The sequence below is a fragment of the Buteo buteo genome, chromosome 2 (genome assembly GCF_964188355.1).
Source record: "Buteo buteo chromosome 2, bButBut1.hap1.1, whole genome shotgun sequence".
Taxonomy (NCBI): Eukaryota; Metazoa; Chordata; class Aves; order Accipitriformes; family Accipitridae; genus Buteo; species Buteo buteo.
In genome coordinates this window covers 69869464-69883863 of record NC_134172.1, presented here as the reverse complement: position 1 = coordinate 69883863, position 14400 = coordinate 69869464, and the positions used below count along the sequence as shown (strand labels likewise).

At 39.6% G+C, this 14400-nt stretch overlaps 1 protein-coding gene across 1 annotated transcript in view; it reads left to right on the top strand.

Annotated features, from left to right (window-relative positions):
• Nucleotides 1-1053: 1053 nt before the first annotated feature.
• Nucleotides 1054-14400, top strand: part of SULF2 (sulfatase 2) — a 166184-nt gene continuing 152837 nt past the window's right edge. The window contains exon 1 of the mRNA XM_075018877.1: nt 1054-1245. The gene's annotated coding sequence lies outside the window, so the exon portion shown is untranslated. The remainder of the gene's footprint in view (nt 1246-14400) is intronic.

Sequence of the window (14400 nt, the reverse complement as noted above, 5' to 3'; positions counted from 1 at the left end):
TAAAAAGCATGATCAGAGAGGTCTGTAACAAGTAAATTATTAATATAAACAGAGAAGTAAAACAGGAACTATGGCTCTGTTTTCAGGGAAGTTTATGCATGTACTGCAAACATCTGAACTACTACCACCTGGTGTGGAGATAGGGACCCAAAATAAGGGACCCTGTGCATAGACTATCCTCATGTTCATGGAAAAACCTTCAATTTAGGAACGCAAAAGGCTAAAACTTAAAACCATTAAATAGTGAAAGAGACTTCTGACTCATCTGGAACAGCTTCTGCACTGGAGATATCAAAGAGGTCTAAACATAAAACAGATTTTATCCCTGGTTTATGCCCATTTAGGCAGGATGAGGCACATTTCTCCGTGCAACACCACCACCGGCCTCCTGACACCCCACGTAGCGAACCCCAATTATGAAGCGAGAAGTACAGAAGTTTTATCAGGTCAGGACTTTATCCCCACAAACCTGAGGAGGATTAGACCCCACACGCACCTCTTTTTTCCCTGATTGATTCCCCCCACCCCCCTCAGGCACACCCTCGCTGCCCCACCTGGCACTCCTAACGGGGGGCTGTCTGGGGTGCTGCCGCAGCGCTCTCAGGGCACCCCCAGCCGTGCTCCTCGTCCATCACCCCACAGCGGCAGCGGAGCTTGCGGGAAGGCGCCCACCCGCTAGGGAGGGATTTGAGGGGTGCTGCGGGGGAAAGGGGTGGAGGGTGCGGAGAGGAGAGCGCTGAGGTGAGGGGCGCCAGTCCTGAGGGGGCGGCGATCCTGAGGCGAGTGGGGGAGGGGAGGCGGGTAACGGCGGCGGCCCCTGAGGGCGCGAAGGGCAAAGAGCTCCTGCGGGGGGGGGGGGGGGAACTAAAGCTTTCTGCTGGCTCCCCACCTCCTCGGCGGGGTGCTTGGGCGGGAGCCCCCCGGCAAGGGAGGCGGCAGCGCTTGGAGGAGGCGCCTCGCAACAGATGGTTAAAGCCGGCTCCTCGCCGCGGCCCGCATTGGCCGGCGGCGCGAGCCGGGCGGGAGGAAGGGCGGGAGGGAGCCGGCCCCGCGCAGGGAGGGCGACAGCAGCGGCCGGAGCTGCGCGGCCCCGCGGCGGGGAGCGGAGCGCAGCGCCCCCACCTCAGTTTGCTCCCTTCCCGCGCGGGTGCTGAGGCGACCGGCTTCCCGGGGTGGAGGTCGCCTCTCAGCCGCTGATCGCCGGCGGCTCGGGGCCACCTGTGAGTTTTCCGCCTGGCGGGTGCTGTAAGTAACGCCGCCTCCGTGCGCAGCCGGGCTGGGGCCGCCGGGAGGGTTCTGGCTGTGGGGGCGGGAGGCCCGGAGGGCTCGGCCAGCCCGGCTGCTGCGTGCGCTTGAGGCGGGCGAGCCGGAGCTGCCGGCTTCTCCTCCGGTTTAACCTGTACAGTAGGGAAACGGGGAAGGTGTGGAGGGAGATCGTCCCCCGGGCGGGAGGCTGAATCAATGTCAGGGAAATTTTTATCACCTGTAGGTGAGGAAACCCCCACTCCCAACCCCCTCCCCCCCCTTCTATTCCAGCTTCGGCTTCGCCGGCGCAGAGTCACTTGCGGTGAATAATTACCGGGTTTTCATCCTCGGTGCTCTGCGGAGGGGGCGACTGTCAGGTGGGGAGCGCAGATGCGGGGGAAGTGACTTGCCCAAGGTCACGCAGTGAAGGCAGTGGCTGAGCTGGAAAATAACATGCGCTGTGCTAAAAACTTCTGGTCCCTAGTCCTGTGCTGGGCTGTGCAACAGCACTGCAAGGCTGCAGGGCTCCAGGCATAGACGTGGTAGAGCTGTAGGTAGGTCTCTAATTAGCTTTTTTTTTTTTTGTTCTCCTTTAAAGCGTTATGTAGGGATGTGAGACCGTGCAGAGGTGCAGTGTCCACGTCATGTCCCTTGCTTTCTCCAACCTGCAAACGTGAATGAATGTATATTTGCTCTTGCTTTTCTGTGACCAATGTTAAGGTCAGTAGATTAAAACCAGAAATTATTAAGGAAAATATGATGTTTTTTCTTCACTTTTACTGTGGCAATAAGTAATGTCTTTGCTATTAACGGTGAATGTCTTCTTATGCCACCAGACAGTAGTTGTGAAAAGCCCCTTAATTGGTTAGATGTCAGCTGCATTCCAAAATTAATCTGCAGTGCAATAGCTTTTATGCTCAATGCATGTGAGAGATGTAAAGCATGGCGAGCCATGCTTTAAGAATTTAGGCACTAGAGTATAATGTGATTAAGAGTCCTCTAAAGGATGCAACTGGAGTAATTGTTTTACTGCTAGCTATATGCATAACAATTCTGCTTCCTTCTTTTGTCTCCAAATATAATTTTAATGAGTTTACATCAAGATATTGTGCTGTAGTTTGTCCCCGCTAATGTTCAGTGTTTCTCTTGAGTTTCTCATTATGTGGAAGTAAAACTGACACATGTAAGGATGTTGTTTTGATTAAACATATTATAAGAGTCCTCCAAGTCAATCTTCTTCATAGAATTTGATTGATCCTTGCATTTCATAACATGTCCTGCAGCAGTGAAACTTAGAAGTTTAAGTGTGCTGCTCAAAAACTAAACTAATCCCCCTACCATGTTTCTCAATTTTACCTCAACTGTTCTGCTTGGTTTTGGTGGGTGTGGAAATGGAATATGAAAGAGATTTAGGAAAACACTCAAAATATTAGTATAAATAGGACAGCTTAATTTTTAATCTGTATTAGGGAGTTCAAGTGAACTCTGGACTCTCTTCAGCACAAATCATGGAATTAAAGGCAAGGTTCCTGGCATGGTGGGGTTTTCCTACTATAGATGTTTTGTGGTTTGAATGTGGAAGGTTTTTTATGTGTTTGTTTTAATGTGATTCAGAAAATATAGTATTATTCTCAAAGTATTTAATGGACTTAATTTTTTTCCTGGAGTTTGTTATTTGCAAAAAACCCTTTTTGTTGTGCTTGTGTTTTGGCTGTGTAACACTTTGTTGTTGTTGTTTTGCTTTTTTTGCTTTAGATTCCTTGCAAGGAGTCTTATTTCAGGTAATTTCTGGCTGAAAGTGTTTGCCCTTGCCATATAAAACCATCGTTATTACTTTGGTCTTTCAGTACTAAGATCCTCCATTGTTTTTCCTGAATGGTTAGGAAAATGTCTGTAGTTTTTCTACCCGAGTAGCTAACATTATTTCCTTAAACAAAATGTTAAGTTGGAATAGATGATACTTTGCTATGGCTCTGTATGTTTTAAGAAAGTCTATGTATTCCACTGTTGTGACTTCCAAGCATTTCTGTTATGAGGATCCCAAGTGAGAAGAATTATGGCTGCTTATCTACAAAAAAGAAATTCCAATGGATTTGGTGATATCAAATTTGTGAATATAAGTGATTTAGATATATAAATAAGACCCCTCTCTGTTGCGAATGAGAAAGAAGGTCATGGAATAAATCAAGTCCTTTTGCTGTGTAATAGCAGATGCATGGTTTTGAGATGCTAGATTTAATATCTAATATCTCAAAGAACTCTACAACTGGGGAAGGGTGTGAATTTATATTTTATCTTCCCTTCAAAATTGTTTTTAGAAGTAATTAATTTGAATTCCAGACAGCTCTAACTTCTTGCTGTCTTGTAGATAGCACAGAATGATTAAAATATTTTCCAAATAGTTGTGCCCCCTCAGAGAGACACAATGTTTTTTTCTCCTTTTTCCTCTCAACATCCTTTCCTTGGCCACCTGAAGATATAGCCTCACTGTGAAGTTCAGAATAGAGTAAAAGTAAGATCAAGAACTGCTACAAACCCATCAGAGAATTTTGGTTAAAGATGTTGGTAAGATTATACACCTATGAAGAATGCTCCATGCCTTTGATCATACTTCTATGAAGAATGCTCTGTTCCTTTGCCGATTTCCATGAAGAGCAGATAAGACCTGCCTTTCAAATTGTCCCTTGCAGTATCCATGACAGAACACATTCTCATTTTTATCAATATGCTGGGCTAATTTCTCAGGCTGGAGTGGACATTTTGGAGAATGAGATACAGGCCTAATGGATGTTACAGTATGCTCATGTTTTTGAGAATATCTTGCGTTCATTCCAGTACAAGCCATGATTTAATTTGAAACCTGAAAAGCTGTAATGAGTGGGGTGTATTTTGGTTTCTTTTTTTTGTTTTGCTTTGTTTCCCCCCCTACCCATTAATATTAGTCTGTTACAGACTTGGATTTTTGTTTAACTTTTGGAAATCGTCTGAATTTCTCAATATAGTTTGTTGCTGGTTAACTGCCTCTCCTCTGCCTGTCCTCAACATCCCATCCCACCCCTCACCCAAATGGTACATAGGAATAAATTCTGGAATGATAATGCAAGTTTGACAAGGGAGGATTTCAGCTAATTGGCGGTTGACCTCTGTAGGAGGAGAAAAGATGGGTAATATTTCTGAATTCCATAAAAATGTTACTCCAGACCTGTCTCAATACTAGATATAACTATGCCTTTCTAAAAATACAGTTGCTGCAAGTGTAAAGGTCTTCAGCAAGAAGCAGCGTCCAAAGGAGTGTTGCTTCTGAGGCAGTAAGAATGTCTCAGTAAACAGAAATTTTTATCTTCCCTCTTGTAAGGAGTTGTACTTGAGTTCTAGTGTTCTCGTAATATGTGAAATGTATGCTTGTATTGTGCGGCTGCCCAGGGATCACTCATGCACAGATTTATGTGATCTTTGCATGTTAGTGTCTACAGTGGTCTGTACCACAGTTAAATGCAAACTTCTATTTTCTGTATTAGCACAATTGTGTATACACTTGTGGGTAAGGCTTCTTTATTTATTTTTTTTATTAAGTGAATGCAATAGTTCAACAGTTTAACCTAGACTCACCTCTGTGTGTGTGTATATATGTATGTATGCATATGTAAAAATACAAGGGTGTATATCTGTGTTCTTATTTTCCAAATCCTGGTGAGCAAAACTTCCACTTAAAGTGTTTGAAATAATGTCATCTTTCTGCAGTTTGGCTGTGGCAGGAAATTTGTTTTGGTGCTTAGAATAGAATGACACTGAACAAAATTAACTAGTGTGAAAGATCCAACAACAGAATCGAGGAAACTTTGTTCAGGTGAAATGGTCTTTAAAGCAGAATGAGATTCATAAAGCAGGTAGGACTTTTAGTTTTACAACACCCTATTTTACGCTTGGAACCTTTATAACACAGATACAGTTCCTACATCAAATGTTTTTACTATCTAAACTTATGCACAATGAACTGAAGTAACTAAATGATGATTTGATAATGAAGAAATATATACAGTGGCATGTTGACATCTGTAACCTGGTCACGTTATAGCAGTGATATTGTGTTCCCTGCTTTGAATATTGTAGAAGTTTCTTATGTAGTTAATATCTGCAATGAGCTTATTCTAGATTTTAGTTTGTTATTTTGTATTTCTGTCTATATTTTCTAGCATTGGTTCGCCTTCCATGGTAAAATCAGGGTAGCAGCTCACAGTTCAGTGAGTTTAAGAAGGTTGTGGTGAAATAGAAGTTTTTATGTGTAACCACTAGTACTAATTAACCATATTTAATGGATTGTTGGAAGAGAGTGTCAAAATAAAATGTATCTATTAAGCTGCAGAGTTGTCTCTAATCTGCATATAGTATTCTAAAATGAAGGCAATAACTTTATGGTGATGGGGAAACAACTGTAAATATCAATACCTCACAAGAAATAACATAAATATTGGATGAAGTCTCATTGTTCCAGAAACACATCCCATTTAGAAATAGGCAGCACCTTATTTCAAGTTCCTAAAAAGAAAGCAATTGAATTGCCTGCCTTATTTGAAGATCTTAGACAGGCAGCAATCATTGTGAAGGGCTGGAATTATTGATCCCTGAGGTAGGAAGTACTATAAACAATGGTTCTGCAGTGATCTGACAGTTCTGACCATCTCTGTGACAGAGTCATTGGGTATGACTACCCAGTTTAATAGATGGATTCAGTGTATTTAAGAACTTGTGTTTTCTCATGTTATTTGGGAAAGGAAGATTGTGCATCTTAGAGGTGCTGAAATGTGTCAGAAGCGGATGTTATTTACAAACTGGAAACTGAATAAGCAAAACTTCTTGTAGGTTTTTAGTATCTGCAAGTCCTGATCAACTGACCTATTATAAGCAGCTCTAAGATAATCTATATAGATTTAATATTTTTCTTCTGGATTCTGTCTTCTCTGTGGTTGAAGTACCAACAATATGAAGTTCTTTATGCATCCTTCTTTGCAGTGTTATCCCTGCATGTTACCCCAGAGTTACTGCCATTCATTGGAGGGGAAGAACACAGGTCAAAAAGACAGAAGTGTGTTTTAGGGTGGGGTTTTTGTTGTTTTGTTTTTATAGCTTTAATATAAGAATCTGAAGCCAACACATTTTACTTCTGTGACTGTGAAAGGAGTAAGAGTATGCAGTCTTGGAAATTGCAGCTTGCTTCTAAGGAAGGTTGAAGTACCAAAACCATAAAGCTTAGTGCGCACGTTAAGAACTGAAGTTCTGATCCTTCTCCCACACCAAATACTTGGTAGGACTCTTAAAAAATGAAGGATTTTAACATCAGCCGATTTTCACAAGGCTTTATCGTTGAGTTTCCTTTCTTTCTTTTCCACTGCTCCCTTTTTGTCTTAGTGAAAAGTAAATAACAAGTTTATGTTGCATTATAATTATAGTGTTAATTTTCAATGTGGGTGTGAAGGTATCTCACGCCAAAAGTAATAACGAAATGTATGGACCTTCACTTTTTAAATATAGTGACGAGATCCTGACATCTGAATTTAAGTTTATGGGTAGTGAACAAGGTAGTATTAAATGTCCATTTCTGTCTTTTCCAGTAATTGTAAGAAAAATCTTTGTGCTCTTCTAATAAGTCATATACCTGCAACCCCCAGTGACTTTGTAGAGGACTGCTGTAAGGAGTATGAATGGTCATCTTTATTTTTCTCTTAGTAGTGTTTAAATAGGCATTTCAATACATGGTTTTGTATAGTACCTTCTTTCTTTCCTCTTTATTTAATCTGAGGAATAAATCTCTTTAATCCTAAAGTCACTTCTGATGAACCTAGTAACATCTAGTTTACATTACTGAACTTGATCCAGGAAATAATATTCCTATATTGGGGAAAAAGTGCATATTGGTTGGTATAAAAAAGTAAAACATAAAAATGGATATACTTTGAAAATTTAGGGCTTTGTTCTTGCTCCAACTTGTTTCTTTTGCATAAGTTATCTTGGGCACCTGAGGAAATATCACAAGTATTTGAGAAAATTGGGATTTTATGTATGTATGAAGCAAATTGAGAGCTTCTTAAGATGCAGACTGTTTCTGGATTGTGCTGTCAGGAGCATTATTCCTTCATTATGCTGGGATTTGAAATCCTTTTAATACTGTAGACTTCCAAATCTCTCCGTGGCAGGCATGTGATATGTACTTTGAGTGTCAGTTGTTGGGAATATGGGTGTTTCTAGAGATTTGTTACTTTGGGGGAGACAAAGGTCTCTCTCAGCAAAAGGTGCATGATAAGAAAAGACTAGTACAAAACTGGATGGGTTACCTAATGGACTGTTTGCTTTCTTTGGCTCAGACCTCAGTTTGGGGTGTTCTGAAGAAGCTGTTCAGCTTGGTTTCTTGTGATATTGATGTATTTGAATTTAAGAGATTTCACTGTGGTTTGTATGTATTACAAAAATTAAAGCTACACCAAGTCGACGTAGGGGAGCAAACCAGGGTGAAATCTAATAAAATTGTCTCTGCACTGTTGAGATATTCAGTCAATTTGTTCAGGTAAGAGCTCAAGCAAGTTTGATGAGGCAAGTTCTGAATGGTTGTCACTGCTTAGTAATGCCTTGGTTCCAGAGCATTTCTCTGTGAATATTTTTTTTTGTCTTTGGTGTTTGTTTCTTTTTTTTTTTTTCCCCTAACTTTACTACACAGTGAGTCAAATTCATCACCAATTTTGCCATCCCTGTGGTCTTCCAACCAATATACAGCTTGTGCCTTTGGGTAGGGAAAGAAAAAGCCAGCTTTGTCACTGGCTGTAATGTTTAGAATTATCAACTTGTTTTTTTAATGAAAAACTCTATATGTATCTGTTACTAAACAGGCTAATGGAAGTACTTGTTATTGATAGATGCCTAATGATCATCCTGAACCTACTAGCTCCTGCTGTTGCAAATCAATTGCTTTGCAATTCTCTTCCCCCCACCCTTATTTTTGGGTACATTCCACGCACAATTGGGTTTGAGTGCTATTAATTCTGTTTAAAATAATTTACCTTTTAGTCTTCATCAAGTTTTATTTTCCCCTATGTTCCAGTACCAGCAGCATGTGAAGGACCTTCTAAAGAATCTGGCTCCTTTACGTCATCTTTTCTTTGTCAGAGGAAGCATGTAGAAGACTTCAGTGGCTTAGAGAAAAACTATATGGTTCTACTCTTGAAAGCTTTTTCATAGACAATGTGTGGAGGCAAATGACTTTACAAAATGTAATTCAGTTGTGCATACAGAAGGATGAAAAAGCATAGTTGCAACTGAAGACAATACTGTAATGTGTTTTCTGTCATCTAATTCATTGGGTAAATCTTTGGGTCTTGTACATCTAGAAATACCATGATGCAATGGTTTTGTGATCCACTTGGATTCTTTTCTTACTGCTTCAAATCCTAGCACACTGATAAGAGTGGAGGCAGCTGTAGGAGTGTAGATAAGTGAGTTCAAATTAGTGCCTCTAAATCTCTATCAAATGATCTGTCTTTAGTCATACTTGTCTGGTAGTCTAACTACAGAATCAAAGCAATCTTTAAAAATTTTATTGAATTTCCTTGCATGTGATATTTGCATGGGTTATCTTCTCGGTGCTGTCTGCTGGAGATCAGACTTGCAACCAATAGAGCTTAGCTATGATACAAGACCCTGTAGGTTCTGTAGCTGTTCACAGTGTGATATTGATGGTGTTAAATTAGCAATATCAGTGATATTAACTAATTTCCTCATTCAGACTGTGACATTTGTTTGGTGAAAGGATCATTAGACATATGCAAACATCCTATGTGCAGTGAAAGGTCTTTGGGCCCTGACAAATGATAAATGAGAAAATTACAGGTTGTAGGAAAATGTAAATATCATTCTTTGGAAATCTGTCCTCTGGCAAGACAAAAATGTTCCCCTCTAAGCATATTCTTTTCACATCCATAAAGAATGCTGGAGACTATTTTACATACTCTAATGCATATCTTGATGTCTCTTTCTTTCTTTCAGGCACTGCTGTTGAACTGGGATTTGTCCTGGTGTTAAGCAAGTACTGCAGCAGTGTACTGTAGAAAAGTGTTGTAGCCTCAGTTAACTCCTCCTATAATCTTCTGGATAACTTTGAGTCTGTCTTATGTTTTTATTATTAACAGCTTTAGTTCACTTTTTTTAATCAGCTGTTATGCAAGAGATTAAAGTAGGGGCTCACATATTAAGTCCCTTTGCATCAGATGACTACATGTAATACAAACTTGCATGTTAACTGATGAATGCATTTACTGTGGCTTTAGGGAAAGTCTTAATCTAGTTCCAGATGATCCTTGTGACTCTCTTATTCTTTCTGTCTGTAGCTGTATAAGGATTTGTAGTGTCAGGTTAGAGTACTAACATTGCCAGCTTCAGAACATAAAAGCTTCAACAATATAATGCATTTGCAGTAGCTTGTTACCTAGTGCAATTCGTGAGTAAATTTGCAAGCTTCTGCATCAACGTTCTAAAGTGTGACCGAGTACCATACTTCAGCTACTGCTGTTTATCTCATTAAAACTATGGCTGAAGTTGCTGTGCTATCAAACAATAAACCTAAATTGTGAGTTCGTCCTGCTTTTATCTTGTAATATTGCTGCAGTTTAAAAAGAACCAGACAGATGTGATAGTTATTGTCATTTTGAAAATGACAAAAATAATTTTCAGATACTTCAAAACTTTTTGCCAATCTTTGCAAGAATGGAGATATTATAAGCAATTAAAGTAAGTTATGTTAAATTTTAAAAACTTAAAAATAGCTGAAAGATTTAACTTTTGATTAGCTAGCAACAATATCTTTCTTCCCTTTCTCTGGAAACTAGATTTGCAAATAGCAATGCTATAGGATTATTAAAGACCTATTAAAAAAAAAAAAAAGTAAAACCAAAATACAACACAAAACCAGAATTTAGTTGTGGGTTTTTTTGGGTTTTTTTGTTGTTTGGTTTTTTTTTTTCAAAACTGGACCAATCAATTCCATTGACTAGACTGTCTGCTACCTCGGTTCTTCAAATGTAGATTCTTGCTAATTTTTCTAGGATATGATTCCCAAGCTATTAAGGCATGTAATTTGAGGTGTGCTAAGATAACTAATAGACAAGCACAATCTGATACGTTCATGGTTATTTGGATGCATCTGAGGTGTGCCACTGTATACCAAACTTTGTAAGTCTGATTCAGAAACAAGTGTTTTAAGCAAGAAAATGTTCTTCAGCACAGCAGGATCTTCAAAAAAGTAAAGACTTTGATTTTTAAACAAACACTTGCTGTACTGTGGAAAGGGAGAAGAGGGAATGGGAATAAAGCCTGAATTTGGCAAGTTTTGTGCAGGAAAGCATCATGTATGCCCCATGATATTTTGATACCAGGAGATGGACAGAGCACCTTTACACCAGTAATGCTTAAAAGCTGAACTTGAAATGGATTGCTTCCCTCCCCCATTTAAGTCTTTGGCTATATTTCTAGAGATAGAGGATCTGGTTTTCATCCCACATTGCTGGGATCTGTCAAATATCAGCACTTTTTCCTCTTAAGGATCTATCCTGAAAATATAACACAGGAAGTCCCTAGGAGGAATCTAGAGGAAATGAGTAAAATGATCTATGGTCTAAAATAATTATTACCCCAATAAGGGAAGACTGAATTAGTCTCCTGGAATTAGATGAGAAGCCAAACAGAATTCCTTCTTTCTTCAGCACCTAAGACTTTGAGAAAGCCTGTGATTTCTCTCCTGTCCTCTTACAAGATAATGTGCTGTGTGACTTGTTTCTAGTGATCTTGAGCACAGGGTCCTTATAATAAGCTTACAATATTTCATAGCTTGCAGTATGAACATGCACTATGTGTTTGTATTTGTGGGGTGAACTTGGTCTTCTACTACACTGCATTTCAAAGAATAGGAGTAGAGTACCCAGTGAAGTTGTGAAACCTTGTGAGAAGTTTAACAGCTTGGACAGACATCAGAGAGGGAGAAGAGGCCTATATACCTCCTTTCTCCCATGGAGCAAAGGCGTAGGCTGGCTGAACTCCAGTGATCCCTTCTTCTTTGAACCAGCCTTCTGTGATCAGGTTGTACTTGATTGGATTGCTGAGGTGTAAATATATAATGCTTCCCATATAGTTATTTAGAAAGTGTAGTTACTTGTTGGAACCTCATATACCTCCATTAGTGTTCAGCAGAGTTGCAGTAGTGAATGTTAAGTTTGAAAAGAAATCCATTCTAAGATTTTCTCAATTTATCAGTTACCCGCTTAATCAAATTTCTGTACAGAATTCTCTGAATAAGTATTCTTTTGAGTATTTTGATATATTTTAAGTATTTCTGCTTTATGTGTTAACAGAATTCCTTCAGCTGTGAAAGACTTATTTTAAGTTTGTGTTTCTTACCAAATTCAGTTAGCCCTGATTTCTCAATTTTAGAGTGTCACTACCAGGATGAGTATGTTTATACTGTAGATTCTGTTTGGCTGAATCTCTGATTGCATATTCCTGATACAGAATGGAGACAATGCAGCTATGGTGGGAGAGATGGATATGACAGAACCACCTGAGGTTAGATTCAACTTCTTTGTTTTATAGGGCTTGCTTATTTTCAGGCTGCAAATAACATCAAGAAAAGTCAGTTTAAAACTAGCTGAAGCCAAAAGCAGCATAGTGACATGAGTAGTAAGAACCTAAAAGTGGTATTTGTCAGTAATTTGGTGAGCAGGAGCATTGTAGTGTCTTAAATATTAATTATAAAGATGTCTTACAAAAGAGGTACTAGTACCATTCCTACCTTTCAGCATATATAAATTTTCATCTTTATGCAGGATTTTAAGTTTTCTTCCTTTAATTTTCCCTGGTATGACTAAGGAAAGAGAAACATGTGTGTGTAGAGGGAATATGCTACAACATGGGAAGAGAATTGTTGAAAGACAGATTTTCTGTCTTGGATAAAAAATAAACTCTTTGTAGTACTTACTTCTACTTGACTTTTTCTGTGTGTGTATATACAGAAAATCTGTAAGTGGGAAACTTTCTACCACCAATTGCATTGCAAGGTAAGAATATTTTGTTGATTCAGACAATAATAAAATTAAATCAGCTTGCCAGCCAGTAAGGTTTTAATGCTTGATAACTTTTCGTCTTGCTAGAATTGTTTCTTTCGTCATCTGTGTGCTGAATTTTGCTGCTCTCTTTGATCTCAGAGTAAAGACTTATGTACCAACATTATCATTTTGATATATTTACCTTCATTAGTCTTCCACATGTGCATTCATTGCATCTGCAATCATGAGACAGCAGTTGAGGCGTTTAAGATGCTTATTGGGAGCTACTGATACTTAGAAACCTAATGCCTGCCTCATAGGGCCCAGTCTCAAAACCCAGAGTTTTGTCTGCATGTGGAGTCTTAAGCAATCTTCCAGTGACAGGACTACTGAGTGAGTTGTGGAAAGGCAAAGGGGATATCTAATTTGTTACAACAAAAATCTACTGCAGTGGCTAGCTGGGATTTTCTGTCATTTTGCCACAGTCATGCTGCAGTTAGTTGTTTCTTTCAGCTGTATACTGTGTCCTCTTTGGCTTTTGCTTTCCCTCTCCCTGTCCCCCCATCCCCGGTCCTAACTCTAGATTGAAAGTATAATGATTATATGAAAGGATACAAAATGACAGTTTCTGCTTTGTGTCTGTGATCCTTCTTAAGTTATGGTATGTATTTATTTTTTCAAATCTTTTCAAGTATGCTCACTAGCCATGCCAGAATTTTTTCATATAAATACAATATTGTTGGAGAGTTCCAGAATTTATGGGGCTTTTTACATATAAAGTTCATTAATGCCCCCCCATCCCAAACAACCTTAAAAACCCCAACCAACAACCCCATCCCAAAAAAACCCAAAACAAAAAAACAACCAAACACTTCTTGACAGAGATTTTTGTCCCTTCCAGTAAATCATTGCAATATACACAGTCGGTAAAACATACAAACCAGTTTGAAAACAGGATATAACATAGGAAGCAATAAGGTGCGTTTTTTAAGTTTATGGGGAGTGATGTAACATCAACATAAGGAAATATGCTGTTATGCTTGCTGAGATTAACTGTTCATGAATCTACAACCTAGAAAACCTGGAACAACTGGCACTAGACAAGATAAATAGAAAGAAGGGGTAGATAAATATTTAAGATTTAATATTTCTAAATAATTTAACATTTGTCATTGTCTGAAACCATTCAAACATTAGTTGATCAGCCTTCATTGCAACCCAATAAGCATTCCTAAGCTACATTTAACACATGAGGATTCTTAAGCCAGAGAAGCTAAACTAAAAATTTTAAAGTGTGAGTAGAGTTTCTGTTCCTTTTGCGACTGTCTCTGGATTTAGGATACTGAATGCTACTGTATTCAGTGTAGGCACAAATGTGCATGAGACTTTCCAGAAATGGAACCTCAGACACCCATACCCTGGCTTGGATGATCTGGTTCTTAGGGTTAGGGTGCTTTTGATCCTTGACTAAATGAAACCATAAATGTTTTGATTGTCCTTGGATGTTAGTGTCAGTCTTTGTCTACATTCTTTGAAAAGCAGATTACATTTAGGAAATCTAGAAGCTGTGGATTGTTGTGTTTCTCAAAGCAAGGAGTGAGCAATAGTTGAGCCAGTAATGTGCCCTTATGCTAAAAGCAGCTAATGTTGTCTTGGGCTGTATTAGGAGGAGTGTTGCCAGCAGGTCAAAGGATCTAATCCTTCCCCTCTACTCAACACTGGCAAGGCTGCACCTGGAGTATTGCATGCATTTCTGTGCTCACCAGTACAAGTGAGAGATGGACCAACTGGAAAGAGTCCACTGAATGGCCACAAAGTTGTTTAAGGCTGAGAGAGCTGGGACTGTTCAGCTTACAGAAGACAAAGCTCTGGGGGCATCTCTTCGATTTAGATAAATACCTGAAGGGAGGGTATAAAGCAGACAGAGCCAGGCTCTTCTCAGTGGTGTTTGGTGACAGATGAGGCAATGGGCACAGGCTGAAACACAGGAGGCGCTGTCTGAGCATAAGGAAACACTTCTTTACTGTGAGTGGGACTGAGCACTGGACCAGGCTGCCCAGAGAGGTGGTGGAGTTTC